General features: G+C 36.1%; 1 protein-coding gene across 2 annotated transcripts in view; it reads right to left on the bottom strand.

Annotated features, from left to right (window-relative positions):
• LOC129727781 (MLX-interacting protein) overlaps positions 1 to 21054 on the bottom strand; it is a 63396-nt gene that overhangs the window by 5996 nt on the left and 36346 nt on the right. The gene's annotated exons all lie outside the window — the stretch shown is intronic.

The raw sequence follows: 21054 nt of genomic DNA, 5'->3' as shown, positions 1-21054 counted from the left end.
CAAAATTAAATTCCTCGATAATGGAATATAACATTGAATAATGATATTCCGTGGTTATCCTGATCGAAAAACCAATTTTATGATTTTCTAGATTTTTCAATACCCTGGAAAATGTGCCATTCTAACCATTTTTAAAATGGCTAATACTTTGCATAGATGTTCTTATGGGCTAAAGATATTATTTTGTGCTCGTAAATGCTATTAATTCTGATATATTCGTATTAAAAATATTCAACCGTATATTCGAGTGGTCCTAAATAATATTTAAAACCGATAAACAGCTAAAAGGTATTTACAGGGTGTCACCGTGAAGGTGACAAACATTTCAGTGGTTTTCGCATCGGGAGGTCTATCCCGTTAATCAACTGTGTTTGTGTTGATAAAGGCAGTGTTTTACCTTTTTCAGAGGGAAATTGCAATGGATTCGAGTAGAGAACACATTAAGATTTTGTTTCATGCTGGAATGAGCAACACACAGATTAAAAGAAAGTGGTCACATCTGAATTGAGTAGATAATTTGTGTACAGAACCATCAAACGATTAGAAGAATCTGACACGGATAAAAACGAGTATACGGAAATAAACGGAGTAGTGCAGCGGTGGCTCGTGAAATGAATATGAGCCATAACACTATGCATAAAATAATCAAAAATTACCTTGGATACGAAGCTTTGAAGAAACAAAAGATTCACGGATTATCTCGCAGAAATACTGCCGACAGCAGGGTGGCCACTGAAAATCAATTTTCGATTTCCCAGTTTTTCCCGGTTTGCCCGTTAATATTTCCAATTTTTCGCCATATTTTATTTTAAAAAAATAGAATTTATGTCCTTGTAAAAACAATTTTATAAAATAAAGAAAACTATTTCACCTTTCTTGCTTTAAACGGTTCGTCGACTTTAGTAGGTCCTTACAAGGAGCCCTGCGTTATTTTCGCCCTTTTTGTCTCCAAATTGTTGACAATCTTCGTCTTCTCGCGCTTTCTTGCTTTTTCCTGCTTGTTCTAGCTGTCAGCCTTTTATAAAGCTTGCAATGTTTCTGTATTAGGGTGCCAATGGAATGTATGAGAAATACTAAAAGGTAACAGCCCTACAGGATGTATGTATTGTATTGTGTATGTTTTGATTGTTACTTTTATTTAACATATTTCACAACAGTTATAAGGGGTTTACTTGCTATCGTGTTAAGAACAAGAATGAAGTTGAATTTTTTACACGCAGTCTTTTGTTTCGAGTTAAGCGCAGATTTTTGCAATGTAGGCGGGGCGTCGCAGACTCTAGATAGAGAAACGAAAAAAAAACACCTTCGATATCGATACCACTAAGTGATTGTCATGAGCATCAAAAGAAAATTTGTGCTTTCCTGATGCGAAAACTATCCTGGTTCCTTAGATTAACTAATTTGCTTTATCGATATTGGACTGGGTACAGAAGAACAATTGAACCGGAAAATCGCTCAATTTCGCAGTGAATACTCTTGAAATGAAGTTCATATCTTGCGGCGACAAACTGTCGTTTTCCTTTAATGACCCGGTCGTTATTGTAAAAATGATTATTGCGATATGCATGAAAATTTTACACTAGTAGTAATTGCGAAAATTCTCATAACTCTTATCTTCTACCATTCATTGTTCTGAAAAGAACCGGTTTCATAATCTTCAACAAAAAATGCGTGCTACCGAACGCTGATGATCGCACCACCGGTATCATGGATTATTCTCTTGGCCGCACATATTTTTTAAAGGGGGGGATTTGTTAGTAGCCTAAGTATTTATGATAAATATTAGTAAATAATGAGTATGTGTGTCACCCGCAGAGAATCTGCAGCAGTATTGCTAGTAAATTTCAATGGTGAGCTGTTCATCAGTCTGGGGTGAATATCTTTTTTCACAAGCAAGGTAGCGTCTTGCGGTCTTCAGAAGAGATTTTCCCAGGAAAAATTTTCTATAAATACCTTGTATTGATATATTTTTAGGAGCCAACTGGACATCTCTATAGAAAAAGTTTTGAAAAAGTGGTTTTTCCGTATGGATCGTATGGAAGCTTTAAAAATCGGGCGCAAATCGGGCGTTTCACCGATCGATCTGAAAAGTTACACAGTTGCTATAGGACCCATAAGGAACACGAAAAGTGCATGGTAGCGAAAAAATAACACCATCGCTTTTTTTTTCATATAACCGTGTCCCAGTCTAATGGGGAAGCTTAACCTTAGAACTTTTCACCTATTTTCACCACTAAGCAGTAAAGCAACAATTATCAACATTATATCAAACAATTGTCACACATTTTATCTATCCACCGACATATAAAAAACTAAAATGCATTAAGTCATTCGCTTGCTATAATCGTTTGAAATCTGACGTAACATTTGCTAGTTTCATTTTCAATTTTACAAAGTGTAATCTAGTATATTATTATTATTATTATTATTATTATTTATTGGTTATTTCATCCGACTTAGGTCTTAATGAATAAAAATATATATGGCTGGGAAAAGCCGCCTTGAGAAGCCATGAAGGCAACTGTCAAGCTGGCATAAAAACCCAGCATCTTTTACGAGTATTACATGGCTAACATACAATAACGAAAATAATATAAATTAACAAACATTTCATCGAGCACAATAAATTACTAAACCTAAAAATTAAAATTATCGTAGTACCGGTTAAGGCTGTGCGAGATTTCGAATGATTTCGTATAATTTCGCAAAACTCGAAATGTCCCGAAATTTCGCGAAATTTCGGTTTCGCGAAATTGCCGAAAAATTTCGTTGGATTTCGCTAAATTCCGCCTAAAATTTCGCGAAATTAAAGTTCCAATTTCGACGATTACGAAATTTCGCGAAATTTCGGACCAAATTCCCGATGCACATTATTACATTATTTTGGTTTGTGCTCATTGCGACTATAAATTAAATTGAATATATCTCAACAGATATCTGGTATACTAAGTCAGTTATAGAAGAATAAACTCTCAGCCGGTAATTTTTGTTTTTAAAGACAAAACCGTAACATCATGCGGGAGGTATTTTTTATTCACGCAGAGCATAAAATTCATGTCATCACTGAAGTCAAATTCGAGGAATATGAAGCCGTCCAAATGCGCTACAAGGTATCTAGTAATTTGTTTGTAGGAATAAATTTTACGCATCTTTTACGTACATCAAAATGTGGTTATATTTGCAGCCCACAAGGTTAAAGAGGTCACTTTTTGTCTTTCGTTTAGGAGGGCATAGCAATTTCTGTCAAAACTAAAGCTCTGAAGCTCTATCTTACAGGCCAAATGTTCTATGCTACTCGACTTGTAAAAATTTTCAAGCGTTTTTTCGGATTTCTCTGTGTTAGAGGACTCCTCTTCGCACACCGTAGTGTATTTAAACGTGTTTTATCAGATAGTTCATTGCTATCACTAGGCTGACCAGATATCATGCCTTATAGTGTGCAGACAGAGTGATCGATGTGTTAAGCAGAAAAAGTTGTAATTGCCTGAATTTTTAGTATTGTTTCAAAACACTCTGATTTCAAAGTCAGCATAAGTTTCAAAATTGCCAGGTACCTTATCAAAAATATTTTAAACGTGTTATCAAAAGAGTATACTTGATCAATGAATGAATAAAAAGTAAATGGTTCGCTATCGTTGAACACATAATTGAGAAATGTTACTCTTGTTTAGGGGACACACAATTTTACAATGTCAAAAACAAGTTCAGATTATGGCATAGAAGTGATTCTGACTTTGCACTTGACGAATATACAAGGTAGAAGAAAAGAAAGGTTAGAAAGAACGAGAAATAAGAGAACGAGGATGATTTCGAATAACTTGATTGAGTAAAGAGAAAACTATTTGTTTGTTGCATTACAACATTCCATTCTAACTGTTGATTGGTTGAAAGAAAAATAATTTTTGGTTTGTTTCAAAGGGGCCGTTCCCAAACACGTAGTCATATATAGGAAGACGGGGGGTGGCTTATCAAAAGACCACGAAAAATCCCCCCGCGTGCGGGTTAACGAATAGACCACGTAGTCTTTTTTCTGACTTATAATTTATTATTGCCACTAAGTCAAGTCGAAGCTTTCGCAATTTTTTAATTAATATATTTATTTGACACGACTAATTAATAAGTGTCACGGAAAGTTTGAGAGTTGTCAGCAATTAACTGTAATCAAATTTTTGAAACATATTTCAAATTTATCCGAACGAAGAAAAATTTTTTTTGTTTTAAACAGGCTTCGCCTTATATGGCATTTACTTCTTTAGAATAATAGTTCTATTTTGCAATGCGTCGGGATTTATGTTATTTTTCCTGAAAGTATATTTCAATACTCAACGACCGGTAGAAAAATCAACGTTTTGGTCTTAAAAACAATATATAAGACCTGGATGTTCGTGAACTGAAGGAAGAAAGAAAGATGTTTATATTTTGTTCGACATTCAAAAACTTTGTAATTTATTTCAAGGGAAATACGGCTTTTTCAGTCTTAGGGGTGTATCAAAACGCTACTAGGTTTTATGTCCGACGTTTCGGCCTTTGAACTTGGCCTTCCTAAGGGGATCTACAAGTTTATTAAAAACATTTTATAAAAATAGTACATTTTTTTTCTTCAAAAACTCTGACATTGTTTTTTTCAAAAAACTTACATATAGTTGTACCGTTTTTTTCGTACAAAGCTTTACGATAGGTTGTCATAGCTGTCTATAGGATCTCTTTCAAAGTACCTATATTGAAACGTTAGAGTTAGTTTGAGCTTTACTGCCGCTCATGGCAAGTCCGTCCCAATTGCATTTTTATCAATTTTGAGTTTATTTATGGAATCAATTCCTTTTTATATCTACTTTCGATAAAACAAATATTTTTGAATACTTTGTTCTGAGGAACTATGAAAAAAATAGCAAGTTGGTTTGTCCCATAGCAAAAGTGATCGCTAGTCGGTCCCATTGAAAAAATCTTCGCAATTTAACCCCACAGCCAATAATGATTATGAAAAATGTGATATTTACCAAAACTAATGGTCTTCAGGTTTAGAATTGGATGTACCAAGTGATATTCGATAGGAGGTTTGATTAAATTTTACGCGTTCTACATCGTGTGGCTCTAGCTGATAGTACAATGTTTTCTTCAAGACAAAGTTTCCACCAGTAGCTTCTTTCAGCTGTTGTTTGTTGACAGTGAACGCTTTAGGTGTGTCACTGTATTGTTAGTTGAAGCATTCTTGAGTAAATACTACTTTTCGTATTTTATCCGTATTTTATGTAACGACGTGCTTAAGAATTGTTCAATTATTGTCGTGAATTTCGTTTTGAAGAATTTGTCAGTCATATTAAATACTTCGGTACGCTACTTAGCTGTTTTTTAACGGAGCAAACATTTTCCTAAGCTATAGGTATTCTTTCATATTTGTTTCCACTGCTACGTGAAAGCTGTCCGCCGTCACGAACGTGTGTCCGCTCTCAGGAAAATTTAGAACAAGTTCCTACACCTAAACTGACTTTGAATTTATCAGTATGGAAAAACAAAATCTAATTTTATTTTGAGCGGCGCAGTTGGTAGGTATATTGTGTTATGCTACTCACAAAAAACTTGTTTAATAAAGCACGAAAGAAGGTCATTTATGAATTGACCAGCGATAGATTCATTCCAAACGCACGGTATAGCACCGCCATCGATTTGCAGTAGTTTGTTTTTCATCACCGGTCGTAGCTGGCTATGGGACTGACTTGCTATCATTCTGGCTACGTACCGTAAAAGTAATCGCATGTGAGTCCCAGCTTATGATTTTCAACAAATTTTAATCAAATTTCGGTGTTCATGCAAGTTTTATGATGCAAAAGTGTTAGATTGTCATTGCAGTACTAAATTCTGTTGATGGTATTGATTGAAAAAGCATTTGAGTGCAAAATTTCACCTGAAGCGTAACGATTTTCAATTGCTGTTTTCTCGTCAGCACCAAAACGCAAATGGGACGGACTTGCTATGAGCGGCAGTTTAGAGATTACCTACAAACTTTTACCACATCACAAAGCACGATGCGTTGGTGGATTCAATTTCTTTTTCTCGGGCTTTTTATCGCATCACTCCCCTACGTCCCAGGTTTAAGTAATGCTATCGTCAGGTGCCTAAAAGATGATTACCCGTTGATCACTATGGGGCCGTGTCGACTGGTGTGCCCCAAGGTAGTAACTTGGGGCCAATTCTTTTTCTGCTGTTTATTAATGACCTGGCCAAGTTAGAGCTGCATGGAAAGTTACGTCTCTTTGCTGACGATACGTCAGTCTTCTATCAAGAAACAGAATGCACCGCTATCCAGCTTCAAATTAATTTGATGTCAATGAATCTATCGAAAACCAAGTATATGCTCATTCACTCGTTCCGCAGAGAACTCCCGGCTCGCGAGCCAATTGAAATCGCCAATCGTGTCATCGAAGAAGTATTTGAATACCCATTTCTCGGCCTAACGCTAGACAATAGAATGAACTGGAAGGCCCATCTTGAGTCTCTCAAGCGAAAGCTAACATCACTCTGTGGTATATTAAGGAAGGTTTCATCATTTTTGCCTTTGGCGACAATGAAAACACTATACTTCTCACTAATCCATTCTCGGCTCCAGTACCTAGTTGCAACGTGGGGACTGGCTTGCAAATCTTCTTTGAGAGAGCTACAGGTGATACAAAACAGAAGCTTGAAAGCCGTGTTCCGGAAACCTCATCTGTATCCCACTCATCTACTATACGAAGATCCCAGGGACTCAACCCTACCAATCCGTGTACCCCAGGAGTATCAAATGTTGATCCACTTGCGAAATAACATCACTTCAACCGTTCTTGTCACAAGAAGAATGCACGAAAACCGCTCAAGCAGACAAACTGGTCACCTGTATTTGCCACGATTCAACACGGAATACGATCGCAAAAAATGTCGTACATTGGTAGCAAACTGTTTAACGACCTCCCCCCATCATGTAAAAATGCCCCCACAACATATATCTTCAAGCGTCGTTTGCGAGCTATCATGAAAACGAAAATACCACAGTATCTAGCCTAATTCTGGATTACACCCGAATACCACAAAACACTACTCACCAATGCCTCTGCCGTACGCCGTAACCAGAGCAACGCCATCAACGCGCGAACCACCAGCACCACCCCACAATTGTCGACAAGTATCATCACCAGCTTCAACTTATAGTTAACAACATCGTATCACACTTCCTTAAAAGAGCAGATGCTCACTGGAAGTGCAAACTTGTTCTAGCGATTCAAGTGTAAAAAATATATCGGAAATAAATTAAATTAAAATTAAATTAAAAGGTTTCACTTATTATCAACTAAATATTTTTCTAGATGATTTCTAGATGAGTATACAATTTACCATAACTATAAGCGAAAAATTTATCGTAGATGATCAATCTGCTTAAACAATTTTTATTTATTTTGATACTCAACAACAAATTAAAAATCATTTTGAATATACTCAACAGAACAGCGTATTTTAAATTACTTTCAGGTAAGGAAATTATTATATTTGTTAAAGACAATGAAATATTATCAATAATTAAACAACCATTATCTGTTTGTTATTTTGGTTTTGAGAAAATGATATTACTGAAAATTCTATTAACAATTTGCGCAATATCTAATAATCAGTTTTCTTGAACCTTCATTTTTTTCATAAATTTTTCATACTTTATTGTACATATATTTGCAGAATAAGATCACAAAACAAAAGACCACGAAAGACCACGGAGGAGAAGGGGGGTATGAAAGGGATCAAAATATGACCACGTAGTTTAGGAATGGTCCCGAATGCATTTTATTATTTTGGGCGTCGCAGAAACTCACAGGGCATATTTTTTTAGGACAAAATTATTTTCTACAACCTTACCAGAGACACTAGTGATGCCAGTCAAACAAACCGATTTAGCTGAAAAAATAATTTTAATCTCCAATTGGACACTCTGTGGGTAATTAAAATATTTTTATAATCGAAACAGTTGGTTTGATTGGCATAGTGCCTTTGGCAAAGTTATAGATAATAATATTGTCCTTCCAAAAATAAACATGTTGTAAATTTTTTTTAAATTTAATTTTTCTTTGATTTCTTCATCGTTTCGGTATTTTTTTTTGTAATTTTTACACAAAAAAAGATTTTTGAAAAATAAGCTTTTTTATGTTAATTTTAATGTTTCTTTTACATTAAAAAAATCAATTTTTCAGAGTTTTTTTTATCGGAAAGATAAAATTACTGTCTAAAACTTTTCCAGAGACGTCACACTGATCAAAAAACTTTTGGCTCTGAAAATATTTATAACTAGTTGAACGTTCCCGGCGATGCTCGGGATCAAAGGCTTCAAAATTAGGAATCATTTTTTATAATTCATTGCAATATTAGCACAACTCACTTCAAAAATATTTCACATCTTATACGTCCATCATCACTTTAAGTACTTCAATATTCTGAGAACGCACAGAACGGAAATACTCATATTGGATTGCATTTTGTGATTTTGGGCTGTTTCACAGAAACTGGAAGTCGCCATTTCGGATATCAAAATGTCGTACGGTGTTCCACTTTCGGAAGTATTGAAATGGTTGGCCAAATACCACTTCTGGCTATTTTCCTGAAACCAGAAGTCGCCATTCTGGAAAATGTTGTGTAGGGTCATCCCAGTTCCGAATATACCAAATTCGGGTGATTTTTCGGATATTCGATAATCGTTTACAGTAAAACCTCTTTTTATGTAACTTTTGAAAGAAAGAAATCGAAGTAATAAGAATTGAGAATGACCATTCATGCTTAGTTCTCCTCTATAATGACATCTAAAAAGATGACATGTGAATTTTCATAACGAAAATGTTTTCGGTGTCCAAAGAAACACGTCTGAGAGGAAGTTAATGCTTTAATCCACAAAACTACGTAGAAATTAAATAAAAATTAATGCATAAGTCACCTCCTAATCGATGTTTAAACCAATGAAATGTGGCCTTTTTTACAGCCAAGTTTAGGTAAACGTAAAAAGGAAATCGAATCCCGTAATGTGTTTACCATTCACAAAACTACGAAAACATCAAAAATGTATTTTTTTTTTTCTGCTCAACTCGCACATGATCAAAACATGGATTTTGCTGCAGGAAAATATTTGCAGACGTTGAAGGAACAACGAACTTTTTATTGAAAAAAAAATCACATGTCATCGCTTAGATTTTTTATTTAGAGGCGAATTAAGCTTATGCTCAAAAAGTCAAAATTTTGCATGCATTATTTGCATTCAAATATTCAAAAAGAGTATTTTAATGTGTTTTTCTGTATGCACAAAATTATCTTCAAACATACTTCAAACATACGTAGTTTTTAAAGTAACATCTAACAGTAACAACTTTTAGCAATAAGATATTATTATTTCCCAAATGTTGTTCCTGAACATTAACAAACATTTCAATGAAAAACAATTATATATCATAGGTTTGAATTTTGATTTAGAGGCAAATTGAGCCCAAATATTCATGATTTTGCATGTTTTACATAGTGTTATTTTACTCAAAAGTCATTCCTGAACATACACAAATATTTTAATGAAAAAATCATATATCATAGCTGCAGGACAAATTGAGCCTAAAATATCATGGTTTCGCATTTTCATGTGGTTCTGTGAAAAATATTTAAATTTTAAATAATCAGATACCTATTAATTTTTCCTCAAATATCTTTCGTCAACATCAACGAATGATTTATTATAGAAAAAATCACAGATCACAGCTTTGGGTTTTGATTTAGAGGCAAATTCAGCTTAAAAAGTCATAATTTTGCATGTTTCACGTAGTTTTGTGAATAATATCTCGAGTTTTAGTGATCAGATACCTATTATTATTCCTCAAATGTCTTTCTTATACATCAACGAACATTTAAGTGAAAAAAGAATCACAAGTCATCGCTTTGAATTTTGATTTGGAGACGAATTAAGTATAAAAAGTCATAATTTTGCATGTTTCACGCAGTTTTGTGAATAATATCTCAAGGTTGAGTGATCGGATACTAAATATTTTTCCTCAAATGTCTTTCCTGAACATTAACAAACATTTTAATGTAAAAAGAATCATATGTCATCGCTTTGAATTTGGATTTAGAGGCAAATTTAGCACAAAAAGTTATAGTTTTGCATGTTTTACGTAGTTTTGTGAAAGAATATCTCAAGTTTTAGTAATCAGATACTAATAGCTTTTCCTCAAATGTCTTTAATTAATATGACAAACATTTTAATTAAAAAAGAATCATATGTCATCGCTTTGAATTTTGATTTAGAGGCAAATTCAGCACAAAAAGTCATAATTTTGCATGTTTTACGTAGTTTTGTGAATAATATCTCAAATTTTAGTTATCAGACACCTATGAATTTTTCTCAAATGTCTTTCCTGAACATTGGCAAACATTTTTATGAAAAAAACCTACATGTCACCGCTTATATTTTTGATTTAGAACGATTCAAAATGATAATAATTACTGTACACCTCAGAGACGGAGGGAATAATATCAATAAGATCAAACGTTACGGAATTCCATTTTTATATAGTAGATCACAATAACCCTCCCAAAATAGCATTTTAACTAGCTTCTCAGCCTATAGAAACGTTTATGCAAAGTTTAGGCCAAATCTAAAACGACAAAAAATATTGAAACTGAGACATTTTTTGTGGAACTGCTCAGTTAAAAAGTAATTTTAAGTTATATTAAAAAATGTGCAAAAATATTGAAAACTTCAAAGTTTACAGAATAGTTAACTTAAATTTTATTTTCCTCGATTTGATAAAAATGTCACTTAGTCTAGTCTGACTAAACGGTGTTAAAAAAAATTCAATAACACTGGTCGACAAAAGCGAAAAAAAAGTTGCCCTCCAAAGGTTTTACAGCTTTTTAACCATTCCTGTGAATTTTGCTGCTTTTAGAGAATGCAGAAATGCATCAGAAGGCCGCCGAGGAATTGCTTATCGGATTCGTCGCTTTTACGTTTGCATAGGGAACAACTCTTTGGAAAAGTTATCTTTGCTAGGGACACCAAAACTCACAGGAATGGTTGAAAACCTACCTACCATCTCTCATTTTTTCCAGTTCGAGCTCTAGGACAAAACTTGGATTTTGAATGATGAAAGTGCTATGAAAGAAGGATTACTATTTTAAACATAGTTGCATTCAAACCAAAAGAATCAGTTCAGAAGTTCATTAAATTATTATTTACAAAGACATTTCGAGTTTGACCTTTATATCATTTGTATCTATCGCGCTACTATTACCTGCAATATAATCTGTATAAATAAATGCATCAAGATTTTAGTTTTTAACATTTTTGATTTCCTCGTCATTGTCGGTTTATCGATAACTGAATACCTACGTTACTCTTCGTCGACCAGGTAAGCACCTTGCGATCAGCTGTTGAAGGGTACTTCGTTAGCGTACGCTCCAACGTTACAAATCATTGTAATGCTATGTTTCAGAAACATTTATTTTATTTTTCGAAATTTCGCGAAATTTCGCGAAATTTAGAGACCAATTTCGTTTCGTCTCGAGAACTCGAAATCCACCTTGATTTCGTTTCGACTAATTTGGCGAAATCGAAATTAAGGGTTAATTTCGTTTCGTTTCGTTTCGACACCAGAAAAGCCAGTTTCGCACACCCCTAGTACCGGTTGTATACCAGAGTCATTTGGCGAACAGGTTCATTCAAGCCGTAGTTTGTGCGGTGCGCATTAGTTTGCAGTAAATGCTTGCTACGTCGTGGGCGAAGTGGGCAATACAGCTGCAGCGAAGTTAGAATAGCAGGACAATCATACCGATTCGTCAAGATTTTGTGTGTCGTTTTGGCAATAATTTCTTGGCGGCGCTGTTCGAGCGGTGAGATTCCAACCAATGAGCAGAGGCTTTCATAAGGTGGCAGATTATCAGGGTCTCTCCAAGGCAATATACGACAGATCCTTTTGATGAAAAGTTTCTGAACGCGCTCGATTCGTTGAATCCAAACATCAAAGTGCGGGTCCCACACCACGCACGCCGTTTCCAAAATTGAGCGCACCAAAGAACAGTAGAGAGTTAGCAAGGTGCCGTGATCGATGAACTCCTTTCCAATTCTGAAGATAAGACCTAGTTGACGATTAGCTTTGGTGATGATCATCGTAAAATGCTGCCTGAATGTTAAATAAGAGTCCAACAAAACACCCAAATCAGTGACAAAACCACTACGTTGCAAAGATGTGCCAGCAATGCGATATTCGAACAACAGCGGCTGCTTTTTGCGCTGGAAACCGATTACGGCACACTTTGGAACGCTTATCAGCATGTAGTTGCGGAGGCACCAGTCATTGAACAAGTCAATCAGCGATTGAAGCCTGCGACAATCCTCAACAGTCTCGATAAGTTGGAAAGTTTTAGTGTCGTCCGCGTACAGCAATCGAGTGCCAGGTGGAAGAACTTTTGTAACGTCATTGATGAATAATGAAAAAAGTAGCGGTCCAAGTATGCTACCCTGCGGAACACCGGAGTTGTTGCTAAACCAAGTGTATTGCGACGAGCCCAGCTTAACAGTAATCATACGATTACGTAGGTAAGAGTCTAGCCACTCTACCATTCCAGTTGCAGCTCCAAGTTTGTCGCACTTGGCACAAAGAAGCGCGTGATCAACGCGATCAAAAGCACGAGATCCCACGATAGGTCTCCACATTTCGTTTGTCACCTTTCTTAAACACCGGGAACATCAATGATTCTTTCCAGCTGCGAGGGAATTGACGTCTCAACAAGGAGAGATTAAAAATGGCGGTTAGCGGTAATTCTAAACTTCCAGCACATTTCTTCAGGAGTACAGCAGGAATACCATCAGGTCCAGGGGAGAATGACTGTTTTAGGTTTCTAATGGCGTTGGCAACTTCTTCGTTAGTAATCGTGAGGATTCCGGTATTAAATACGTCGGCCGGAACAGGAGCCAAAGCTGTGGCAATCTCATCGGGTGAAGCACACCGCGTATTAAACACGCTAGCGAAGTGCTTGGCAAACAAGTCACATTTACTGTCATTCGTTGAAGCTTCATTGTTCAGCAAAAACATACTGGAAGGTAACCCTTCCTCCTTACGCTTCGAATTAACGAACTTCCAGAAGCTTTTCGGATTTAAACGTAAGTTGTGCTCCGTCTTTCGCACGTACATTGTGTATACAGAGTTCTATTCAGTGCTTTGTATGAACGGCTGCGGAAGTAAATCGGATCCGATTGATAGGGTTTCTATTCTTTTGATAGGCGCGCAAAGCAGACTTTCGAACTCGATTAAGTTTTGTAAGCTGCCTGTTTCCCCAAACAGGTTTGCAACAAGGACGAACTTTTGGAACATGCCGATGTATAAGTTCCTGAACTGTTTCAGTGAATCCATTCACGGCCTCATCCAAGTTAGCACACCGGTAAATGAAGGTCCAATCGATATCATTTAAAGCTGCGTTGATTGCATCAAAGTTTCCACGCCGAAAATCAAAACTGGACGGATCGAACTCGTCTACGAACTGAGCCTTAACGGGCCTATTTAAAGTAACCATCAAAGGTGGATGATGAACGTCGATGTTGCAGAGGGGATCGGGTGCGGTAGTGACCGAGCATGCTGGCAAAGCATGTGAGTTTGCGAAAATTAGGTCAAGGAACCTGCCATTCAGGTTGCAAACAGAATTAATCTGATACATACTGTGAAAAGCCATACCATCTAATAAACGGGTGCTACCAGCATTCACACATGAGCGCGAAGCATCAACAAAGAGATAACTAGCCTCCGACTGCATCGACCAGGATAGGCCAGCACGATTATAATCGCCAAAGATAAGCAGATCGTCGTTAATACTAGTTGAATTGATAACCTTTTCAACTGATAAAATATGCCGATCAACAATTTCAACTTCATTCCGCATGTTCGGGGGAATGTAAATAGCGCCGATTACAATGTTAAAATGCACCATTTTTGACCGTAACCCACAGCTGTTCAAGCGACTCATCCATGGCTTCAAATAAAATAATAATGCCGATGCCAACGATCGTCGCACAGCGATAATTACTCCACCACCCCTTGCTTTGGTGCTATTCAACAAGCTACGATCGGTCCGATACACGGTATAATCAATGCCAAACAATTGAGTAGAAGAAATTTGCGCATCCAACCAGGACTCGGTGAGAATGATGCAGTCGTAAAACGAATTGGAAACTTCTAAAGCAAACTCGGTTACTTTACTGCGTAGGCCATGCACGTTTTGATAGTAGCAGAGTAGAGATGGCAGGTCAGTATTGCACGGGGAATCGCATTATTGCCGGTCGACTCGCGTGGCACTGTTGCTTGAAAATAAAACAGTACTAGCTGTCTGCTGTTCGCTAACGTCGCCCAGTGGAAGAGCTCGTCGTGGAGGGGACGCAGAAGCAGGCATTAAGTGGCGAGTGATTTCGCACTGTCCAGTGAGGTTGTCACAGGGCGTAGTCCAGAATTGACATCAATGATTGGTTGATTCGTTGGTAGATGACTAACACGTGCGGGAATGTCAAGTGGTGAAATGTTGTTATTAGTAAAATACTTGCCAATACGAGCAAGCTGGAAGACCCCTTCTCCATCCTCAAACACAGGACCGGGACGGCTGATGAACGCAGGCTGCAGTAGCGCGACTGTGATGAGTGGGTCGGGGGCTTCCAAGTTGCTTGATTCGGTGTGTCCCGGGCTGGCTCCAAAGAATACATGGTGGTCGTCACTGAATTTTGATGAGTCAATTGTAGTCGAATCTGCATGCAGTAATACGGTAGATAGCTCGTGGACAGCAGTCGAAACGTTAGTCGAGAAAAAAGTCGCGGGTTCTAGTTTTTTGGACGATCGACGAATTCCCTGAATAATAAACCAGACGGCCAAGAAGCGGGGTCCAGAGCAATCGATTTTACATCGGGATCCAAACCAATTTTGTATGATATGTAGGAATAATTCGTCGTATCGATTCCTTTTTGAACGAGCCGAACAACAGCAACTGGTTCAATTGAATTCAGGCAGCGTGAAACAATTTTCTGCACATCGTTATCCGTTACTTTGGGATTCAAACCGGATAGGTAGAGCCAAAAGCACTTTTTTGCTACCACAGAAGCAACCGATGACACCGAGAGATCACTTAAATCAACAGTATTAGTGCCTCGATCAGAAGTGATTTCTACCGGCATGCGGTCCGCACGGCGCCGTTTAGGATTTCTTGCGGGCCATATCGGTGTGGATAAATTCGCAGCGGCGGACAAGTTAGCGGGAGTTCCAACGAACCCATCACAATGCGGCGGTTTCTGCGACATACTTGCAACCTTATTGTTCAATCCGTCTACCATTTCGCACAGTTTTTGCACTTGAGACGGCAAATCAACCAGATGTAGCGACTGAGCGTTTTTGCTGTTTAGTGCGTCAGCCACATAGGTATTTATCGAACGGCCGTTTAGTTTATCGCGGCACTGAGGACAAATAAACAATATTTTGCCTAGTGCGAAGAGTTCTTTGCAAATCCTGCTGTTGAGGCAACAGCATTGGTGGTTTATGTGATAGCAAGCTTCACAAAAACCGCAACGTACCGGCTCGAGGTCGTTGATTTCGAGTTTGCATTCGCCGCACAGTTTTTTCTCCATTACCAGCACGGTTTGATGAAATATGAGTGCACAAGAATGAAGCGCCTGTGGGTAGGCTTAACAGACGGTAATCAAATTGCGCGGCAATATGTAGGTCCAACAATAACAAAGTCAGCATCCAATGCACAGTCCACTTCAATAAAGAAGCAAATATCACGAAATATCACAATGCTAGAGCTTGCACTTCACTATTCCCTAGATCACTGCTAGCTTAAAACAATATTGTACAATAATCAAATAGCGTTCGAACTAAAATAAACTACTAATAAGTTGAAATTTAACAGAGCCAAAAACTGAACAATCAATAAACAAACCGACTTGCCAGAAATAAAAAAAAATAAAAAAAATAAAAAGTATAGAAAATAAAGACGTAGTCCTACGTCAAAACTCAACCATCGAGCTTCGTTTTGCTTAGAAGATTTTACTTCTCGAAAAAAGTCCTCATGTAAAGTTTGATCTAAAGCGGACCTTGAGAATAAAAGCCTCAAAGTGAACAATCAAAAAATGCACATGGTCGAATTTTCTTTTCACGGCAAATGTCTGAGAAATGCATGAAACGTCGAGATTTTTTTTTAACATTGAAACTCTGGAACTAACAATGCGAGCTGGGACCAATGGAATTTATAAGTTTTCTCAACATCCGTAATATAAATTCAATCGACACTCTGAATAAACAATTTGGAAAAAATGTTAATCAAAACAAACATAGTAAAACGAGACTTTTTTTTTAGGAAATCCGCATTCCACAGACGCGTGAGAACAACACCAAAAACTACATTCGAAATAATTTCACTATATTCCTAAATGAAACCATGAAAGTTTTTAGGAGCTCCATAAATATGAGTTTGTTTTTAAAACAGTATATAATACATCTTAACGCAATCGTCTTAAAAATCAGAAAAGATGAAAAAAAAAGTTCAGCCAAAAAATAAAAAAAATAATTCTCGCTCCATCTTACAAGTTCATACAGGTCGGACTCGATTATCCGGAATATCACAAAAAAATTTATACCGGATGATCAGATTTTCCGAATAATCGAATCACAGAAAAATTATTCAAATTTGCGATTAACGAGCATGAAATACATATTTTCGTTTGTTGTTTTACTTGAATGATGCAGTGGCGTAACCAGAAATAATTTCTGAGGCAAAAAGGGGTAAAATTTCAAGAAGCAAAAAAAAATTGGACATTGATTATTTTCACTTAGTCTGATACAAATTTTAAAAAGTTTTTATGTCCACTGTTATCAAAGTTAGCTAAGGGGAGGGCAAAAAATAAATAAAACTGAGAAGAAAAAAAAGGAATAGCTTACATACAAAATTGTGTGCAGGTTACGACGTTTGTAACTAGTATGCAAAAGTGTGTTTAAAAATACCACATTATTATCGTTATTAATCATTTGGCTTGTCTATTGGTGACATTTTCACTGTAACTGGACTTGTTTGTTGCTGAATTAAGCATATACGCTGTCGAAAAGTCAATAATATTAACAAAACGGTATGAACTTTTTTTTCTTCCTCTTCAAATTTGGCAACATTTTTGAAGGGGGGGGGGGGGTGACAGAAAATGAAAATGATATTTGTATCGGCCTTATTTAAAACCAAGCATGCCGGAAGTGACATAAAAGGTAATGAATATGCCAGAAAGAATGGTAAACGTAAAATTTCGGAAAACAAATTAAAAACGAACACCAGAAAAAAAAATAAAATTTAGGATAATCGAGTCCGACCTGCAAATCACATAAATTTTACATTGTCATAATTTGAAGAAAGAAGGAACAGAAATGCTGTTTGCAGAAGGTGGAAAAGTTAATTTTTTATTAACAAAAATGAATTTTTTGTTCCAAGGTAAAGGCAAGGTAAATTTTTGCAAGCTCATAGAAATTAGTTTGTTGCAACTCGTTCGTGGCCAACAATAATAGACATTTTTGTGATACATTTTTAAAGGTTTCATCTACTAGAATCGAAACGCCTTTTTAAGATATATCACTAGAGTCGTATGGTTCAAATATCTGCGAAAAAGTCATGAATCTTCTAGTCGAAAGACAAAAAATACAAAGTTTTATTCTAAAAATATTCCTGTTTTGTCATTCATTTCGCATTGAAACGCAAATTACCTAATCTTTTTTATTCATGAATATGAATGGAAAATAGTTACGTTTTAAAGTTGTCAAGGCAGAATGCCACATTTGCGGTTTTGAAAAATCTAATTTTTGATATCTTTAACGACACTTTGATTTCAAAACACTAAAAAAGTTTTCCTCTTTTTTGTGTAGCTACTGTTTGTGGGGAATTCTGGCAGCACGGCTATCGTCAGCTTTTTCGATTTTCACCATAAATTCATTATGCGTATGCTTATAAAGATAACACATTTCCCGTACATACACTGGCAAACGTGCATGGACCATTTTACAAACTGGTAGGGTAGGATACACGGTATTTGCTGATGTTGATGTTGCTTTTACGTGCGTTATGTTTTCTGTTAAAATTTTATTAATATATTGAGTTCTAATACGTCTCGTAAAATAGTCTATAACCGTGTAGGGTTGCTTCTGTTTCGATCGATCTGTGAATAGTCGTATCTAGGTGCTCCGATTTTTCCACTTTTGTCGATAATGTTTGTTGTTGTGATAGATGCGTGAACGTGTGGATGATCTGTTTGGATGACTTTGCGCGGTGAATGGTTGTAGATAAGAGCGACACGTCTGTGCAAGCGCTGCAATAATGTAGTAATAACTTATTTCAATCCATGTTTTCAGGCACAAAAAGGACCACAACAATATCTATTGATATGTCGTGAATTAGTCTCATATATGTTCATTACTTTTTTACAATATTAAGGACACTTTTGATATGTTTTTCGAATCTATTTTAATTTTAATTTTTTGCGTCTTCCACTAAGTATTTTTTTAAACAAGCCTTTGTGAAATAAAACTTAACCATATTTGGCATCGTTCGACATAAAATTTCAAAATGGAAAAAAATTGAGTATATGCCGGTGTTTCATGAAACCGACGATATTCCCACCTGACTGCAAGGATGTGGCCGGCGCAGTTATTGGTCTATAATAAATCGGGTCATTGAATAATGCACAGTGAGAAGGAATTACCATTTACAGTCGTTCTTTTAGTTGATTCATTGTGCCTCTTGTGTGACTCGGACTCATCCCGGAGTAGCAACCATTGATATGTACACTCAGAACTAAGCTAAGCTAAGCTTGTTGAGTAGCTACGCTACTTTTTGTTTTTTGATTTAGAAAATAGCTCTTCAAGGTGACATCTTTCTTTAACAAATTCCAGTAGTCAAACGGACGAACACAGAATAAAAAAATTACTGCATGATTTTTGACGATTTCCGCAGAGGAACTTAATTTGGAAATTGTTGAAACTTACAGAGATTTTATTTTTTATATTTTGAACGGAATTTTAGAGAATATTACTCGAGCTTTCGCGCAGACGTAGGTAATGTGTGAAAATAATACACTTCAATAAAAATGCAAATAAAAAACCCGCAATAAAAATATTTGCTGGTGATTAAAATTCGGAAGTACTTTGATGATTCCGGTTCTATGTGAGTTTTGAGCGGCCTCTTCAGACCCCAACCGATCCGATGTAGAGTATTATTCACAAGAACTTTCAATACGCTTTTCACGACGCTGACAGCGTCGAACACGATGTATTGGGCAATCCATGTTCCTTCCATCTGGTTCAAAATTGAATAATATATGTTTATACGCCTGATCAAACTTGATTTTGTTTAATGCAGATTTTACTGTGAAGCCGCTGTCGGCTTGAGCACAAACCAAACCATTTATATTTAAAACATCGGTTTTCACATTGATATATCCTCAGAAATGGTTGAACAAATAAAACAGATGACAAGCAGGACAAGCAGTGATTTTGAATTTCTGTCTGTTTTTCGGTTTTTCCATTTTTCCCGGTAGTGTGACCACCGTGTGTTACTAAGATTATGTACCTTTTCCTCTAGTCTAGAAAAATAGGTTTATCTAAGTGGAATTCATCCTGAATGTTGAGTTTCATAGGTTAAGACTAGTACTTTGTAGACTTCTAAGAGGATTTGGATCAAACTTCAAACAAGCAATATAATAAAAATAGTCAAACATCTTAATGCCGTCGTCAAATATCTCAAACGGGCACAAAGCACCTAATTTTCGCAGGCAAGAAGAGAGGAATTCAATTTTTTTTTCAATTATCTTCCGCAAAAAAACCCACTTTGTACGACAACATAAAAGTACTCTTTCAGTATGCAATGGAGAATTGCACACTCTGAATTTTATATCTTTATGTACAATTATAAAGCAATTATAGAAATTGTTGCAAGATCACATGAAGCCGAGCGGCAACGATGTTATCTCGCGTGAGACCGTGTTTTGGTACCCATGTATTGTTGAGTATCTTTGTAAAGTAAGTGACAAAAGTATGGCGGTAAGATAATCATTCATGTCATTTACTATTTTTACACTTTGTGGCAGTTTTCTATATCAGTTAGCATAATATTGATAAATTGAAAACTATTGATTATTCAAAAATGGTAATTTATTCGCAAGTGGTATTGCACATAGCAAATTAAGAGTAAATATTTTTAAACTATAATATGGATTTTGAAATGCCAAAATTTTTTGATAAAGTGACTTTAAGCACTCAATGTCGCGAAATTGCCTTCTTCTTCTGTGAATTCACGTAACGGTTCAACCGCAGCTCCATGAAGCTTATCAAAAAGCTGGCTTGTAACTTGCTGATTTTCGTCTGAATTCAATTTCTTGCTGCTATGAACAGGAAAAGATTGACTGTCATCGTTACAATGTTCAAAATGTAACTTTTTTTCCATTTAGGAGTTTTCAAATATTTTTGCGTGTTTTATGTGTATTACATAATAGTCCTAAAAATCTTGTAGAATACTCGGTCTTAAGACACTAAAGAGTGAACATAACCTGATTTGATTAAAACTATTTCAGGCCCATAAATTGTTATGATTATCAAGAAAGGTTTCTTAAAAAAGGCTTCGTAAAATAACTGCAGAAAATCTGCAAGATTATTATGTAAAAAGTAAATATCTCTATCGTAGTTTTGAATCCAATAGGTTAATTAACTGTATGTTCCCTCAGACTTATACATTAGGGCGCATTCGTATTGTTATTGTTCAGTAATTTTCTTGCAATAAGATTTAATCGGCAAAAAAATTAATAAAAATCAGTCAAGCCACAAGCAAATTTACGTTATTTGCAGTAGGAGCAAAAAAAAAAGATTATGTTGAATCCTATCCTATCCTCCTTTTATGCTGAATCTTAAAGATATTATTGATACACTCTACTTTTTAGTGTGTATTCATATTTGGTTGCATGTTAATAAAATTCTGCAAACAAAACTTTATAACAATGTAGCAAAGAATTTT

This window comes from Wyeomyia smithii, chromosome 3 (assembly GCF_029784165.1).
Source record: "Wyeomyia smithii strain HCP4-BCI-WySm-NY-G18 chromosome 3, ASM2978416v1, whole genome shotgun sequence".
Lineage (NCBI taxonomy): Eukaryota > Metazoa > Arthropoda > Insecta > Diptera > Culicidae > Wyeomyia > Wyeomyia smithii.
The sequence above is the reverse complement of the archived record's forward strand: the minus strand, read 5'-3'. Positions and strand labels throughout refer to the sequence as shown.